This window comes from Pseudophryne corroboree, chromosome 3, assembly GCF_028390025.1.
Source record: "Pseudophryne corroboree isolate aPseCor3 chromosome 3, aPseCor3.hap2, whole genome shotgun sequence".
NCBI classification, from domain to species: Eukaryota; Metazoa; Chordata; class Amphibia; order Anura; family Myobatrachidae; genus Pseudophryne; species Pseudophryne corroboree.
Genome location: NC_086446.1, coordinates 769,642,679 through 769,657,956, shown reverse-complemented (window position 1 = coordinate 769,657,956; position 15,278 = coordinate 769,642,679). Strand labels below are relative to the sequence as shown.

Here is a 15,278-nt window from a genome sequence, read left to right as displayed (position 1 = left end):
TATTCTGGCTGCTCTCTGCGGGAGAGAGAGCAGCCAGGTCGGCTCAGAGGGCGGGCAGGGGAGGCTGTGACGTCGAGGAGGGGGGTGGGCCGGAGGGGCGGATGGGGGCGGAGCAAGGGCGGGGTCATGATGATGCCTCTTTTAAGCCACGCCCCACTCTGTAATGCCGCGATCACCGGCATTACACTGCAGGGGGCGTGGCTATGATGACGCGATTCAGCAAGAATCGCGTCATCAACTGCCCGGACCGCCCACTTTACACTCTAAGTGGGCGGACGGGCAGGGGGGACCCCACGAATCGGGAGACTTGCCTGCTCTTCCGGGGGGGCCGGGAGGGTCACCCCGATTTTCGGGAGCCTCCCGGCCATTCCGGGGAGAGTAGGCAAGTATGATACACATTCGAAAAGGGGGCGTGGTCACGGGTACACCCGCGTGGCCACGCCCCTTTTCCTATACTTTCAATGGAAGCTTGGAGAGTCAATAATCGGTACAAACCATAAAAAAAAAAGGGACTGTACCTGCCAAAAAGGTGCAGCTGGTGGGTATGGCACTGCATCTGCAGCAAGTCTCTGCAGTGTAGATAGGGGGGAAAAAAACTTTTACTGCAGCGTCCTATGTCCTGCTGCCAGTCCGCCTGTCCCCTCCGGCATCAACAATCCCCACTCCCCTAGCCGCAGCGCAGGTGGAACAAATGCTGCTGCGGCCACCGGCATAGATGTGTATGAAAGCGGCGCAGCGGAAGACTTTCATAGCCCTCCCTGCGCCGCATACTCTCTGAGCCCCGGAGCCTCCTCTGTGCGTGATGTCACGAGAAGTGCCTCCCCGCCACAGCCGCGCCCAGATCCCCAGAGGCCCTGACTCCACAACACAGCACCTGGCCTGCCGGCCTGGAAGCCCCGAGATGGCTAAAGTAACGGATAGAGTGGGTGATATTGCGGAGGGTAATGTCTAGACGCTGAATCAATGTAAAAGGTGACAGTGCTGTGCAGTGCAGTGGGTGTGCAGTCAGGGCCGGTTCTAGAGTGTTCGGCGCCCCCCTGCAAACTATAAATTGGCAACCTTGCAAACTATAAATTGGCAACCTTGCATACTTTACAAAGGCACAGCGCACATAATACCCCCTGTAGTAGAGACACTTACACATGTAACGCCCCCTGTACCAAAGACGCTTACACATGTAATGCCCCCTGTACCAGTGACGCTTACACATGTAATGCCCCCCTGTACCAGTGACCATACACAAGTAACACCTCCTGTACCAGTGACGCTTACACACGTAACGCCCTCTGTACCAGTGACGCTTACACACGTAACGCCCCCCTGTACCAGTGATGCTTACACATGTAACGACCCCCTGTACCAGTGACGCTTACACAAGTAACACCCCTTGTAGCAGTGACGCTTACACAAGTAACGCCCCCTGTACCAGTGACGCTTACACACGTAACGCCCCCTGTACCAGAGATGCTTACACACGTAACGCCCCCTGTACCAGTGACGCTTACACACGTAACACCCCCCTGTACCAGTGACGCTTACACACGTAACGCCCCCTGTACCAGTGACGCTTACACACATAACGCCCCCCTGTACCAGTGACGCTTACACATGTAACGCCCCCCGTAGCAGTGACGCTTACACACGTAATGCCCTCTGTACCAGTGCCGCTTAGACACGCAATGCCCTCTGTATCAGTGACGCTTAGACACGTAATGCCCCTGTATCTGTGCCACTTAGACACGTAATGCCCCCTGTACCAGTGCCGCTTAGACACGTAATGCCCCCTGTACCAGTGATGCATACACACGTAACGCCCCCTAAACTACAGCTCCCAGCAGCCCTTAGCGCCGAAGCATTCCGGCCATTAGGGCTGCTGGGAGCTGTAGTTTATTGGGTGCATCTTCTTCCCTGTAATGCGGCGCGTTGGGACACCGGCGCTAACAATAGTGACTGACTGCTGTGCAAGTTACCGGGAGAGCCACTACCGAAGGGAGGACAGCAGCTTAGCTGCTGACAGGAGGACAAGCAGGATAAGCATTACTCACCCCTCCCCGACTCGCAGTACCTCCGGGCCCCATCTGCAGCACCCCCACACACCCCCTCCAGCACCCGCGGTAGCTCCGGACCCCCTCCCCCACCCGCAGCAACCCCTCCCCCACCCACCCCCCCACCCCGCACCACCGCATTCGCCCCTCCCCCACCCGGGGCACCTCCGCAACTGCTCCTCCCCCACCTGCGGTGGCTCCGGACCCCCTCCTGCGGCACCACAGCACCAGCCCCTCTTCCACCTGCAGCACCACCGCAACCACCCCTCCCCCTCCCGCGGCACCCCTGGATCCCATCCGCGTCTTCCCCGCACCCACCACTCCCCCAACCAAAGCACCTACTAGGTGATTCATCAGGCCCTGCGTGCGCTGTTCACCCCATTGCAAGGGGCTTCGACCCCTTAACCATTGCACGCCCTTTGTCCGTGCAATATTTAACCACTCACACAATTATGATTGGAGGTAATACTCCATATAATAAAAATATTGCACGCCACAAGGGTGTGCAAGGGTTAAGGGGGCGTAGCCCCTCACGACGGTGGGAAGAGCGCCCGTAGGGCACGATGAATCACCTAGTGTAATATTATTAGGCGTCTGCATATCATTGTGGGGGTGTAGCACCTGCACTGTAACCGCTGCACTAAATGCTGCTGCCCAGCGCTGTTATATGGTGCTAAGTAGTAAGTTCATTACCCAGGGTATGGAAGCAGCATGTAACGTTGGGGGCGTACCGCCATCGCTTCTCATAGAATAATAAAAGCACTGCTTATTTCTATCAGAAAACATCATCTGAAACGCTCTGCGCCTGCTGTAATACCATATAGTGTGCAATACGGCAAATAAGGTTTGCAGTTTGCACAATAGGACTGTGCGGTTTTACGTTGTGAGAAGTCACATGATGGAAAATTCAGTGACAGATTATTTCAAAACAGAGCAGAGAATTTTCCAACCACAAAAGGGAAGCGCGGAGAGACGCAGAAGTGTGTGGTATGGGTGGGGGTAGGAGAGGCCTGGTTGGGGACAAGTAAGGGGGAGACTGAGACTCGGGGGATAATTAGTGCAGGGACAGGCGTTACACTTAAAGTGTTAGATTATAATGTCACCATGCCAGTAACACAATACTCTGTGTGTATAGGGCATCGGCACACCGTTCAGTTGGGTACCCTTAGCGTCTTTTATCATGAGGCTTAGCTGGCTACGTCAGTAGCATGCACAGACTGTTCTGTGGGGGTCATTCAGACCTGATCGCACGCTTTTTTTGCAGTGCTGCGATCAGGTCACTACTGCGCATACGTATGCACCGCAATGCGCAGGCGAGTTGCACAGGTACAAAGCGGATCGTTGCTGTGCGATGGGTTTTACGAAGAATCCATTCGTACGGCCGATCGCAAGGTGATTGACAGGAAGAAGGCGTTTGTGGGTGGCAACTGAACATTTTTGGGAGTGGTTCGAAAAACGCAGGCATGTCCAAGCGTTTGCAGGGCGGGTGTCTGACGTCAATTCCGGGCCCGGACAGGCTGAAGTGATCGCAGCGACTGAGTACGTATTTTTGTACCGCTCGGTTGCACTTGCGATCGCACACTTGCACAGCTAAAATACACTCCCCGGTGGGCGGCGACTATCTGATCGCAGTGCTGCAAAAAACTGCTAGCGATTGATCAGGTCTGAATTACCCCCCATTGTCCGAGCACATTGTGCAGCATGGTACAAGGTACCGACCTGTCGCAGCAAACTTGGATTACCAGGGTAAGTGTAAGGGTTCTAGTAGTAGCCTCTCCACCACAGACAACGGTGCCAGGATGTGACAGCGGCCCAATGCTCCTCCTGCTCTTATCTTATGACCTATGAGGGGGGGCACTGAAAATATGTTTCTTCGGTCACAGAACCCTGAGATTGCCCCTCCCTTCAGGCGCTATAGTCTGTGACATACCCTCCAAGTCTATCGCTGACATGGAGAAGCAGCAGCATCACCAGTGGAAGGTAAGACGTTACCGCCTGAGTTTACCTCATGGAAGCGCTGGCCCTGCAGATTGCAATGAGAACACTCAGCTCCTAAAGATACTGGGCCCTGCTTTGGGATTGGATGTAGGTCCATTTGCTGCACATAGAATAGGCATTTGCATTACACAACTGCGCTGTATCTTGTATGAGAAGCCACTTGCGCTGGGAGAGGTGGGTCAGTGGTGTTTACATTGAAGTTAAGTATAGTGCAGTCAGTCTCTGGGGGCAGCCCAGCATCTCCAAACCCCCCCCCCCCTCGGAGTGAGGAAAACGGGGCTTGGGATACAAGGTCACGCCCCTTCCTGCAAGGCCACACCCCATCTTGTCAGCACACATGGAGTATTCCCACTGCACCTGGTGTCACTTAGTGACTCTCATGCATCTCTCACAGGCAGTATGAATATACCGTGTTGAAGATAAAAAGATATCTGCAACTCAAAATTCATACATAAAGCTGCATTTCGCAGCAATCTGTATATCTGGCCCTGTCCTAGGGACACACAAGAGCATTTGTTGAGGACAGGGTTATGCTGTGAACTGAAACTGAGGCAGGGGCGTAGCCAGAACTTTGTGGACCTCATAGCAACATTTTGAAGGTTCTAGAGAGACACCAGGCCGGATATAATGTAGTCTGAGAAGGCTGGAGGTACGGGTTCCCGGCCGAACTCCTTATTTACATGTACCCAGGGCCGGTTCAAGGGCGCAGAGCGCCCCGGGCAGGAAAGGGGCGTGGCCTAATACAGGGGGCGTGGTGAGTCACGCCCCCTGTACATTGAAAGCGCCGCTTGAATGCTGAGCGGTGCGCGATGACGTCATCGCGCACCGCACAGCAAAAGGTCCTCTCCACGAAGAGAAACTAGACGCTATGCGTCTAGTTCCCTTCGTGGAGAGGACCTTTGCTGTGCGGTGCGCGATGACGTCATCGCGCACCGCTCAGCAGTTACTCTCCACGAAGGGAAACTAGACGCATAGCGTCTAGTTCCCTTCACAGGAGGCGCCGGGGACGGCAGCGGGCAGCGGAGGCGGACGGGGGACACAGCGGGCAGCAGTGGCGGATCTTGCCACGGTGCGGCGCCCTCCGGATGGCGCCAGCGCCCTCCGGAAGGCGGCGCCCCGGGCAAAAGTCCTGCTTGCCCGTGGCAAGAACCGCCACTGCATGTACCCCAGTACATATTATGCCACACAGTGCCCCCAGTACATATTATACCACATAGTGACCCCCGTACATATTATACCGCACAGTGCCCCCAGTACATATTATACCACACAGTGACCCCAGTACATATTATACCACACAGTGCCCCCAGTAAATATTATACCACACAGTGCTCCAGTACATATTATACCACACAGTGCTCCAGTACATATTATACCACACAGTGCTCCAGTACATATTATACCACACAGTGACCCCAGTACATATTATGCCACACAGTGACCCCAGTACATATTATACCGCACAGTGCCCCCAGTACATATTATACCACACAGTGACCCCAGTACATATTATACCACACAGTGCTCCAGTATATATTATACCACACAGTGCTCCAGTATATATTATGCCACAAACTGACCCCAGTACATATTATGCCACACAGTGACCCCAGTACATATTATACCACACAGTTACCCCAGTACATATTATGTCACAGTGACCCCAGTACATATTATGCCACAGAGTGCCCCCAATACATATTATGCCACACAGTGCCCCAGTACATATTATGCCACACAGTGACCCCAATACATATTATACCACACAGTGACCCCAGTAAATATTATACCACACAGTGACCCCAGTAAATATTATACCACACAGTGCCCCAGTACATATTATACCACACAGTGCTCCAGTACATATTATACCACACAGTGACCCCAGTACATATTATGCCACACAGTGCCCCAGTACATATTATACCACACAGTTACCCCAGTACATATTATGTCACACAGTGACCCCAATACATATTATGCCACACAGTGCCCCCAATACATATTATGCCACACAGTGCCCCAGTACATATTATGCCACACAGTGACCCCAATACATATTATACCACACAGTGACCCCAGTAAATATTATACCACACAGTGACCCCAGTAAATATTATACCACACAGTGCCCCAGTACATATTATACCACACAGTGCTCCAGTACATATTATACCACACAGTGACCCCAGTACATATTATGCCACAGAGTGCCCCAGTACATATTATACCACACAGTTACCCCAGTACATATTATGTCACACAGTGACCCCAATACATATTATGCCACACAGTGCCCCAATACATATTATGCCACACAGTGCCCCAGTACATATTATGCCACACAATGACCCCAATACATATTATACCACACAGTGCCCCAAGTAAATATTATACGACACAGTGACCCCAGTATATATTATACCACACAGTGCTCCAGTACATATTATACCACACAGTGCTCCAGTACATATTATGCCACACAGTGATCCCAGTACATATTATGCCACACAGTGCCCCCAGTACATATTATGCCACACAGTGACCCCAGTACATATTATGCCACACAGTGCCCCAGTACATATTATACCACACAGTGACCCCAGTACATATTATGCCACACAGTGACCCCAATACATATTATGCCACACAGTGCCCCCAATACATATTATGCCACACAGTGCCCTCAATACATATTATGCCACACAGTGACCCCAGTACATATTATGCCACACAGTGCCCCAGTACATATTATACCACACAGTGACCCCAGTACATATTATGTCACACAGTGACCCCAGTACATATTATGCCACACAGTGCCCCAGTACATATTATGCCACACAGTGCCCCAGTACATATTATGCCACACAGTGACCCCAGTACATATTATGCCACACAGTGCCCCAGTACATATTATGCCACACAGTGACCCCAATACATATTATACCACACAGTGACCCCAGTACATATTATACCACACAGTCAGGGCCGGTGCTAGGGTGTTCGGCGCCCTCCTGCAAACTATCAATTTTGCCCCTTTCTACAAATACAGATGTGACCGATCTCATCGTCAGGACTGTAACTAGAAATTTTGGTGCCCCCCTCCCCCTCAAGATCCACAACATGGACAGTGCATGCCAAAGGCACGCTGCAATAGGGGCATAAAATAATTATTCAAAATTACACCACACAGTAGTCCCACTCATAAACATTATGCCAGGTAGAGTCCCTTATATACATTATGCCAGATGGAGCCCCCTTTTACATATTGCACCAGGTAGAGCCAGTCACACATTATTCCAGGTAGAGCACCCTTTTACACATTGCGCAAGGTATAGTCTCCATTTACAATGCCAGGTAGAGTCCCTTTTACACACTGTGCCAGGTAGAGCCCCTTTTACAATGCCAGGTAGATCCAGTCACACATTACTCCAGATAGAGCACCCTTTTACACACTGCGCCAAGTAGAGTCGTCTTTTACACTTTGCGCCAAATAGGGCACCCTTTTACACATGCCACTTCCCCCAGCACACATTACTATGAACCTTCCTTCCCCAGCACATATTAATATGACCCCGCCTCCCCAGCACAGTAGTGTTCGCTAGTCACATTACATCGCATAGTAGTGTCCGTTAGTCACAGTACACCGCACAGTAGTGTTCGCTAGTCACATTACACCGCACAGTGTTGTCCGTTAGTCACATTAAATAGCACAGTAGTGTCCGTTAGTCACATTACACTGCACAGTAGTGTTCGCTAGTCACATTACACCGCACAGTAGTGTCCGTTAGTCACATTACACCGCACAGTAGTGTCCGTTATTCACATTACACCGCACAGTAGTGTCTGTTAGTCACATTACACTGCACAGTCTTGTCCGTTAGTCACATTAAATAGCACAGTAGTGTCCGTTAGTCACATTACGCCGCACAGTAGTGTCCGTTAGTCACATTACACTGCACAGTAGTGTCCGTTAGTCACATTACACCGCACAGTAGTGTCCGTTAGTCACATTACACCGCACAGTAGTGTCCGTTAGTCACATTAAATAGCACAGTAGTGTCCATTAGTCACATTACACCGCATAGTAGTGTCCATTAGTCACATTACACCGCAGTAGTGGTCGCTAGTCACATTACACCGCACAGTAGTGTTCGCTAGTAGTGTCCATTAGTCACATTATATAGCACAGTAGTGTCCGTTAGTCACATTACAATGCACAGTAGTGTTCGTTAGTCACATTACACCGCACAGTAGTGTTCGTTAGTCACATTACACCGCACAGTAGTGTTCGCTAGTCACATTACACGCACAGTAGTGTTTGCTAGTCACATTACACCGCACAGTAGTGTTCACTAGTCACATTACACTGCACAGTAGTGTCCATTAGTCACATTACACTGCACAGTAGTGTCCATTAGTCACATTAAATAGCACAGTAGTGTCCATCAGTCACATTACACTGCATAGTAGTGTCCATTAGTCACATTACACTGAACAGTAGTGTTCATTAGTCACATTACACCGCACAGTAGTGTTCGTTAGTCACATTACACCACACAGTAGTGTTCGTTAGTCACATTACACCACACAGTAGTGTCCGTTAGTCACATTACACCGCATAGTAGTGTCTGTTAGTCACATTACGCCGCACACTAGTATTCTTATACATGTTACACCACACAGGAGAGCCGCTTATACATGTTACGCCAGAGTAAAAGCCTCTAATACACGTTACACCACAGTAGAGCACCTAATACATGTTATGCCAGGTAGAGCAGCTTATACACATTTGCCAGGTAGAGCCCATTATACACATCATGCCATATACAGCCCATTATACAAATTATGCCACGTACAGTCCATTATACCATGTACAGCCCATTATACACATTATGGGGGTCATTCAGACCCCGCCACATTAGTGGCCCGTAGTGCAGTTGCCGGTGGCAGCAAACTGTGCATGCGCAATGGATGCGACCCCAATGTGGTTGACAGATGACAGCGCAGCAGGGTTAAGGCATTGCGGGGGTGGCGCCAGAAAAAACATGGGCGGGCCGGGACCATTTTCAGGGCACCTGCATGACGTCACACACAGCCACTTCGAAATAAAGGCTGCTGACAGCGCAGCCAGGCTGCGCTGCCAGGGGTCAACCTTAGATCAGATGCGCGGCAATGTAATTGCGGATGCATTGGGAGGCGGCGCTTCACATGCTGAACAGCCTTGCTTTGTGCTGGGCGGCCCCCCAGAGCTGGCTGTGTATGCAGCGATCTGCGTTCATCTCTGAATGACCCCCTATGCCAGGTACAGCCTTCATTCCCTCCACAGTGCGGCCCTGGTACCTGCAGGAGGCCCCGGCTCAGGCGCTGCTCCTCCTCTCCCATCTTCTCCAGTTTCTCGCAGGCTCTGTTACTCCAGTGGCTCTATAGGATGTTGTCAGTGAGGGAGGGAGGGAGCAGGTAGTAATTGCCTGGGACTGATGGAGAGGCGGGAGCCCTGGTCCACTGCACTCCCACCCCCCACACCACCTTACTGGGCAGCAGCAGCTCTCATCTTGGCAGCACAGCACATGCAGTGTGCTGTGGGGCAGAGAGGCTGCTGCTCCTGCTGAGCCTCTGTTCCTGTAAGGGGGGGATGATCATTCTCCACCCATCGAATTGACCCTTGCTGAGGGTTGGGGGCTCAGGAATCAGGCACTGCAGCACTGCACCCACCCTGCTTGGCACTGGAAATATATATATATTGTTTATAACTTTTTCCATAAAGGGGCGTGGCCATGACTCCCGCGATTAGGCCACGCTCCCAAAACTCTAGGCAACACGGGATCTCGGCGGTAGCGGCGCTGTGTGTGTGCTGAGGCCGTACACTGCGTGCACTCTCTGGGGAGGGGGAGGGAGCCGCGCTGTAAGCTGCCAGCGCCGCTACCTGTCATCCAGTTTGACAGGTGCGGTGGCAGCCAGCAGCAGCAGGGATGCAGAGCAGTGAGAGCGCCTCTTTAGTTTAGCGCCTCCCTGCACTGCATCCCTTTGCTGAGCGGCTAGCGCCGGCTCTGCACACAGTACATATTATACCGCACAGTGACCCCAGTACACAGGGCTCACGCTACCACTAGGGAGCTTTAGGCAGCTGCCTATGGGCGGAGAGAGAACGCTCCAGCTTAGCCAAACTCCTCCTATTCTGTAAGAGAGGAGGAGCATCTCGTGGGCACCCACCAAGTCACAACCCTACCCCCCCCCCCCCACCCCCCCTGCGATAGCAGCACTCGGCATTATATACGTACCGCCGCGGTGCCACCCCGCAGAGTGGAATGTTCAATCAGGCTGCTGTGCTGGGCGGCGCATGTCATGTGCTCCCGAGTGATCCCACTCCACATTATTCTTACGAGCTGGTACTGGCGTTCCCCCAGCAACTGTCTCCCGCGTCATGATGCTCGCTCCGGCGTACCCCCGGGCCCCACCCCAACTTTGGCTCAGTAAGCAGTTAACCGCTGGGCCGCTCCGCTGCCGCATCCCCCCCCCCCCCCCGAGTTTGGGCTTACGGAGATGAGTCACCTGCTTCAACGCTCTCCCCCCACCCCGCCTCCCCACGATCGGCTACTGCAACTTGTCCGCGCTCCCCCTCTCCATGAGATCCCGCATAACCACACCTGCTGCCTCCTCCTCCCGCATCTTGTCACCTGCTCCCCCCCACGGCTATTCGGCTCCCGCTGCCTCCCCCCCCTCCTGTATCCCGTCACCTGCCCCCCCCCCCCCTGGCAATTGGGCTCCCGCTGCCTACCCCCCCCGCAATTGGGCTCCCGCTGCCCCCCCCTCCTACATCTTGTTACCAGATCCCCCCCCTCGTGCATCTTGTTACTAGATTCTCTCACCCCAACACCCCCCCCCACCCCCTGCAATTCCTCTCCCACGTGTTGAATCCCCCCCTCCTGCATCTTGTTACTAGATTCCCCCCCCCCCCCCAATTGGGCTCCCATATGTTGCCTCCCCCCCCCCATCCTCCTTTATCTTGTTACCAGCTCCCCCCTCGATCAGTATCCCGCATGGCAGGGGCACCCGCATAATATTTCCCTCTTCCCCCTGGTGCGTTTGGTTTCCCAACATGTTACCCGATCCCCCTGCAACTGGGCTCGGCTCCCGCGTCTAATTACCTGATCCCCCCCTACCCCCATGATTGGGCCCCCGCTTGTTTCCCACTCTCCCACCCACGATTGGGCTCCAGCAAGATTGTTACGCACTCCTCCCCACCCACGATTAGGCTCCTGCATGTTAACCGGGGCCGGCACTACCATTAGGCAGCTGCCTATGAGTGCTGAGTGTACCAAAAAAAAAAAAAGTGAGGCACCGCGGCGCTCTCTGCTCATCCGGGTTGGAGCCACATGTCCGGCGCTGATCCTTCCTCCCCCTGCTGCATCACTCACACCGCCCTAAAGACAGGGGTGTGCCGTGAGTCGGGGGGTGTGGACTTGCGGCATGCCTCCATTTACATGGTGATGGGCGGGGGCACGGGACACGCACACAGGGGAAGCGAAGGCGTGGACTCGCGCACTCCTCCATTTCTATTGAGATGAGAGGGGAGGCTGGGGAGCAGGCAGACCAGAGAGTGGCCGCTCCTGATTGGCTGCCGGTCCACGGCAGATTTTAAATACTAGCGCCACGGTCATCATAGGAGCCAGTGCCGCACCTAAGGCCGCCGACCACAGCCTCCTCCTACGTTGCACCACCGCTGCCCTCAGTCCTCCTCTGCCACCCTAGGTCCTTCTCTGCACCTCCACAACATCTCCAAAGACCACAGCCTCCTCCTACATTGCACCACCGCTGCCCTCAGTCCTCCTCTGCCGCCCTCAGTCCTTCTCTGCACCTCCACAACATCTCCAAAGACCACAGCCTCCTCCGCCCTGCGCCGACCACAGCCTCCTCATGCACCGCAGCTGCTACATAGGTAATCTTACCCTGCTGCCTTTTTCTCTCCCTAGTCCCTACTGTATGCTCGTGCTGTCCCTCTCTCTGTCACTCTCCCTGTCCCTATTTCCCTGCTGTCACTTTCCCTGTCCCTCTGTCACTCTTCCTGTCCCTATGTCCCTGCTGTCACTTTCCCTGTCCCTATGTCCCTGCTGTCACTTTCCCTGTCCCTCTGTCAATCTCCCTGTCCCTATGTCCCTGCTGTCACTTTCCGTGTCCCTCTGTCAATCTCCCTGTCCCTATGTCCCTGCTGTCATTTTCCATGTCCCTCTGTCACTCTTCCTGTCCCTATGTCCCTGCTGTCACTTTCCCTGTCCCTCTGTCAATCTCCCTGTCCCTATGTGCCCCCAGTACATATTATACCACACAGTGCTCCAGTATATATTATACCACACAGTGCCCCCAGTACATATTATACCTCACAGTGCCCCCAGTACATATTATACCGCACAGTGCCCCCAGTACATATTATACCTCACAGTGACCCCAGTACATATTATACCACACAGTGCACCCAGTACATATTATACCACACAGTGACCCCAGTACATATTATACCTCACAGTGACCCCAGTAAATATTATACCACACAGTGCACCCAGTACATATTATACCACACAGTGCCCCCAGTACATATTATACCACACAGTGCACCCAGTACATATTATGCCACACAGTGACCCCAGTACATATTATAATTTATGACATACTGTGCCCCCAGTACATATTATGCCACACAGTGCCCCCAGAACATATTATGCCACACAGTGCCCCAGTACATATTATACCACACAGTGCCCCCAGTACATATTATACCGCAGAGTGCCCCAGTACATATTATGCCACAGTGCCCCAGAACATATTATACCACACAGTGCCCCCAGTACATATTATACCACACAGTGCCCCAGTACATATTGGGGGTCATTCCGAGTTGTTCGCTCGTTGACGATTTTCGCAACGGAGCAATTAATGTGAAAATGCGCATGCGCATGGTACACAGTGCGCATGCGCTAAGTATTTTAGCTCAAAACTTAGTAGATTTACTCACGGCAGAATGAAGAATTTTCATCGTTGAAGTGATCGGAGTGTGATTGACAGGAAGTGGGTGTTTCTGGGCGGAAAAACGCAGGCGTGCCAGGGAAAAACGCGGGAGTGGCTGGAGAAACGGGGGAGTGTCTGGGCGAACGCTGGGTGTGTTTGTGACATCAAACCAGGAACGAAAAGGACTCAGCTGGTCGCAATGGCAGAGTAAGTCTGGAGCTACTCAGAAACTGCGGGGTAATCGTTACGAGAAAATTTGCAAATCTTTCGTTCGCAATTCTGCTATGCTAAGATACACTCCCAGTAGGCGGCGGCTTAGCGTGTGCAATGCTGCTAAAAGCAGCTAGCGAGCGAACAACTCGGAATCACCCACATTATGCCACACTGAAGTGCTCCAGTTTGTATTGCTATACAACCATATGACCTGGGTGCAGGTGAACTGGCCCCCCTAAGCCTCTGCGCAACAACTGTAGCTACACCAGTGATTAGAGGTGTGGATGGAGCTTGGCTGGGGATGAGGTTAGGTTAGGGTTAGGCTTTGGGAAAACTTTGAGAAGGGAGAACAGTTTTTTGATGGTGAGATCACATTTATTAAGCATTATTTACATATTACTCTGTCATTGCCCTAAGTTCTATAATGAGCACACACAGGGTTAATAAATAATGTCAGAATTCAATATTTAAGGACAGTGGGAGGAAATCAGGGCCACTGAAGGAAACCCAGGTGAATACGTAGTGAGCACATAGATCGTGCCTGTTCCCCACCTCTGTGAGACAGCAATACCAACCACTGTGCCATCGGGCTCCCCATGTCTGAGAACCATATGTGTGATTTGTACCTGGAAAGGTATCTCAGGAATAGTCTGCAGTGCAGGAAGTAAGGTTCTGCAGTCCCTGATGATTGCAGTATGTGTTGCAATAGTAGGGGGGAAATCCAATTGCGGGCGCAGTTCTCGACCCACAAATTAGTGTGGCACGAGTCGCGCTTCGCGGCACCTTGGACCTGCCCAATTTTGTTCATAGGCTATGGACAAAATCGTGCAAATTCAGGAGGAGAACGGGCAGAGAGAGGTGCGAGATAATAAAAATAATAATTATATTTATGTGGGACTCAAAGTGGCTTTACAGACATCAGGAACATGATACATTGTACAAGGATTTGTTAGTACAAGACGTGGTGCCATTTGCCGACGTTTCAACTCACACCCTTCTCACACAATTGGATTCCCTCCATAGATTAAGATAAGAGATTAAAGAGGGGTCAGTGACAATCAGTGACAGTGTGATCAATGGCCCTCATTCCGAGTTGATCGGTCGCAAGGCGAATTTAGCAGAGTTACACACGCTAAGCCGCCGCCTACTGGGAGTGTATCTTAGCATCTTAAAATTGCGACCGATGTATTCGCAATATTGCGATTACAAACTACTTAGCAGTTTTAGAGTAGCTCCAGACTTACTCTGCCTGTGCGATCAGTTCAGTGCTTGTCGTTCCTGGTTTGACGTCACAAACACACCCAGCGTTCGCCCAACCACTCCCCCGTTTCTCCGGCCACTCCTGCGTTTTTTCCGGAAACGGTAGCGTTTTCAGCCACACGCCCATAAAACGCCGTGTTTCCGCCCAGTAACACCCATTTCCTGTCAATCACATTACGATCGCCGGAGCGATGAAAAAGCCGTGAGTAAAAATACTTTCTTCATAGCAAAGATACTTGGCGCAGTCGCAGTGCGAATATTGCGCATGCGTACTAAGCGGAATTTCACTGCGATGCGATGAAAAATACCGAGCGAACGACTCGGAATGAGGGCCAATGTCTGATCCAAGGGTGCAGTCAGAACTTTGTGGGCCTTGTCACAATGGGGGTCATTCCGAGGTGATCGTAGCTATGCTAAATTTAGCACAGCTACGATCACTCACACTGACATGCAGGGGGACGTCCAGCACAGGACTAGTCCGCCCCGCATGTCAGTGCCCCCCCCCCCCCCGACGCAGAAGTGCAAAGGCATCACACAGCGGCGATGCCTTTGCACTTCAAGAGTAGCTCCCGGCCAGCGCAGCTTTAGCGTGCTGGCCGGGAGCTATTCATCGATCCCCGGCCTGCAGCGGCTGCGTGTGACATCACACAGCCGCTGCGGACCCCCGTTCGGTCCGGCCACGCCTGTGTTGGCCGGACCGCTCCCACGAAACGGCAGCCAAACGCCGCCGTTCCGCCCCCTCACGCCCGGTGACTG

At 52.5% G+C, this 15,278-nt stretch overlaps 1 protein-coding gene across 2 annotated transcripts in view; it reads right to left on the bottom strand.

The window, feature by feature from the left end:
* PTPN6 (protein tyrosine phosphatase non-receptor type 6) overlaps window positions 1-15,278 on the bottom strand; it is a 180,112-nt gene that overhangs the window by 82,966 nt on the left and 81,868 nt on the right. The gene's annotated exons all lie outside the window — the stretch shown is intronic.